The sequence below is a fragment of the Cryptomeria japonica genome, chromosome 3, assembly GCF_030272615.1.
Source record: "Cryptomeria japonica chromosome 3, Sugi_1.0, whole genome shotgun sequence".
Classification (NCBI taxonomy): Eukaryota; Viridiplantae; Streptophyta; class Pinopsida; order Cupressales; family Cupressaceae; genus Cryptomeria; species Cryptomeria japonica.
In genome coordinates this window covers 804,231,714-804,235,463 of record NC_081407.1, presented here as the reverse complement: position 1 = coordinate 804,235,463, position 3,750 = coordinate 804,231,714, and positions in this window count along the sequence as shown.

Here is a 3,750-nt window from a genome sequence, read left to right as displayed (position 1 = left end):
TGAACCTACTCTAAATCCATTGGTACAGAGTGAAGATCAAGTTACCCCGGTACCATTTGAGGATTCCACAGTAATTGAGGAACAACAACAAATTAAGACACCCTGGTATGTAAGACTGAATCATTCTAAAGACCAGATAATTGGAAACAAGTTTAAAGGAGTTATGACAAGAGGAAGATTGGCAAATGAAGAGGTATGTCTTATTTCTCAAATTGAACTATCATCTGTTAACAAGGCATGTGAAGATAAATTTTGGATTAAAGCTATGGAAGAAGAATTAGAACAAATTGAGAAAAACAACACTTGGACATTAGTTCCCTGGCCTAAAGATAAAAATGTAATTGGAACCAAATGGGTATTTAAAAAAAAACTTAATGAAGATGGTAAGCTTGTAAGAAATAAAGCAAGACTAGTGTGTAAGGAATATTTTCAGAAAGAAGGAGTTGATTACAATGAAACCTTTACACCAGTAGCTAGAATTGAGGCAATCAGATTATTTTTGGCTTTTGCAGCACACACGAGCTACAAAGTTTATCAAATGGATATTAAATGTGCATTTTTGAATGGAGATCTTGAAGAGGAAGTATACATTGAACAACCTGATTGATTTTCTTTGATAGATGACAATGATATGGTTTGCAGGTTAAGAAAAGCTCTGTATGGACTAAAACAAGCTCCAAGAGCTTGGTATGCAAGATTGGATAAGTATCTTTTAAAGATTGGGTTTACTAAAGGAAATGCAGACAACAATTTATATTATAAACTAACTAATGATGACATCTTGATTATAGAAGTATTTGTTGATGATATAGTCTTTGAAGGAGAAGGTGGATTATGTAAGGAATTTTCTATTAAAATGCAACAAGAATTTGAAATGTCTATGATTGGAGAAATAATTTTTTTTTTAGGATTTTAGATTTCATAGACTGATAAAGGTATATTCTTGAGTCAATCCAAATACTTAAAAGAGTTACTAAAGAAATTTGGGATGGAGAACACTAAACTGGTAAGCACACCTATGACAACAAATGACAAATTATCACAAAGGGATGAATCTTCACCTGTTAATCCAACTAGATAAAAATCTATGATAGGAGGTTTACTATATTTGACACAAACCAGACCTGATATTATGAATGCAGTATGTATTCTTTCAAGATTTCAAAGTAATCCTAGAGAAAATCATGAATCAGTAGTAAAAAGGATTTTCCAGTACTTACAAGGCACTATAAATCTTGGATTATGGTATCCTAGAGATGAAAACTTTGAATTATGTGCATACACAGATGCAAATTGGGCAGGAGATGTGGATGATAGAAAAAACACCAACGATGGAGCATTCTTTCTTGGAAATAGACTAATTTTTGGTTGAGTAAGAAATAGAGTTGTACATCTTTATCAACAGCAAAATCAAAATATGTTGTAGCAACAACTAACTATACACAGGTACTATGGCTTAAGAAAATGTTGAAAGACATAAAGGTAAAATGCAAGGAACCTATTACTATCTATTGTGATAACACTGCAGCAATTGATATATCTAAGAATCTGATATTACATTCTAAAACCAAACATGTTTCTATCAAACTGAATTTTCTAAGGGAAAATGTTGAAGCAAAGGAGATAAAACTTGTTTATGTGAATACTAAAGAGTAGATTGTAGATATTTTCACTAAACCTTTGCCTATGGAGACTTTTGAATATCTCAGAGATTAGCTTGGAGTCATACCACCACCGGTAGAGACTTAGACAGTTGATGATTGTCATCAATCGGCAAAATTAACAGAGAAATCTTTTATTCCGATCTTTGATGTCAAAGGGGAAGAGATATATATGAAAAAACACATTATATTTTGGGGAGAGATTGGTTTGTGTAAGAACCCAACTTGGCTCTCCTCTGCTGACTTTTTCTTTCGAATGTAGTAGATTTGAATTTGTTTGGTTTTTGAATGTTTGTGGATTTTTTTGTGTTTTTTTGGTAATAATGAGCAATGATACAATACTAAAATAAACTCCTATGCTTAAAATAATACTAAAACAATAATATATTATTGCTGAAATTAATTTATGAGACTATCAAGGGAATTGTTTGTTTTGTTTTATAGCCAATATGCCTGAAAAACAAATTCATTACAATGTAAGATAAAAACCTGATTTTTGCTGTCCCAGTAGATGAAAAATCTGCAAACGACAAATTTTGATTTTTAAATTTTTTTTACTGTTCACGTGGTACTGTAGCAGTCCGTATGGTAGCACTTCACATGGCATTGTAGCAGTCCATACAACGGTACTGTAGCAATCCGTACCATACTTGTTAATCACCAAAATTTCTTCAATAAATTTGCAATAATTTCTCATGAATTTATTCTTCAATTCTGCGCAATTAGATGCAAATAAGACCTTTGAATGAAGTCTTCCTGAAACCAAATATCATTGAATATTTCATCAGCTCAGATGGTGAACATTGAAGCAAGTACGTCCTCCAATGGTGGTTGAAAACCCTAGTCTCCAGAGCAAAACCCTTTCAATTTCACAATGTCAAAATAAAAATAGCCATCCTCTTCTTTCCAAACTCAACACTATATATCTTTTTTGGCAAATCGTAAACTAATCCTCTTAATTACAATTTTGCTTGTAGTTTCATTTAATTTCACTTTGGGTGTCAAAATGATTTTAATCATTAAATGGGAATTTAATTTTAATATTTCAATAGTCTGGCTCAGATAATTTAATTAAAAACATGGCCCCGTCTAATGATGAGTTGACCCTCAAGTTAAGTGATTATAATATAAAGTCACTTTATAACTTTATTATTAAATCACTTAATAATAAATGCTAAGTTATTCAAACTTGTCTAACTCCATGAATATTTTGAATTTAGCTATGTCGTCTAAAACTGGAGCTCACCAGTTGACCACCCATATGACCGTGATGTCTGCTAAAAATAGCAGGGGTCCATCTCCAATTGCTAAAAATAGCCTGGGCAAGCCAAACTCAAAGCAAAACTCATCATAAACAAACTCTGGCAATCCAGAAGTGTACTCTGCTCTATCCCCAGAAGATCTCCACGCCAAGGTGACCCTCTATCCAATCCTACTAGCCTACGAGGGTCTTTGATAGGCTAATCACAAGCTAGAGTGATGTCTCTAGCTAGAAGGGGACATCACAGTCCGCCCTCCCTGAAATTGCTTGTCCTCAAGCAATCTCAACTCTGGATGCTGTAAAATCTCCTCGCTCTCCCAAGTAGCATCCCCTACTGGCAAATCCTTCCACTTCACCAAATATTCCCAGATGGTAAATCTCCTCAAGTTCCTTTCTCTGAAATCAATGATAGCCTCCAGTATCAAAACAAGTTTTCCCTCATCATCCAAGGGTGGTAGTACTGTAGAGGGCACAATATGATGTCCTAGCACCTTCTTGAGGTGTGACACATGAAAAACGTTGTGCACCTTGCTCTTCACCAGCAAATCTAACTCATAATCCACCTCTCCCACTTTCCTGATAATCCTAAATGGACCATAGTATCGTGGCTTATGTTTCTCGGCACCACTCTTCTTGAGAGTGGATTGACGGTAAGGCTGCAACATAAGATACACCATATCTCCAACCTCAAAAGTCCGCTCAGTCCTCTTCTGATCTGTATACTGCTTTTGTTGATTCTGTGCCTTAGTTATATTATCCTTGAGAGTCTTAACAATGTCTTGACTCTCCTGTAACAAATCACCTACACTGGGCACTCTACTGTCACTC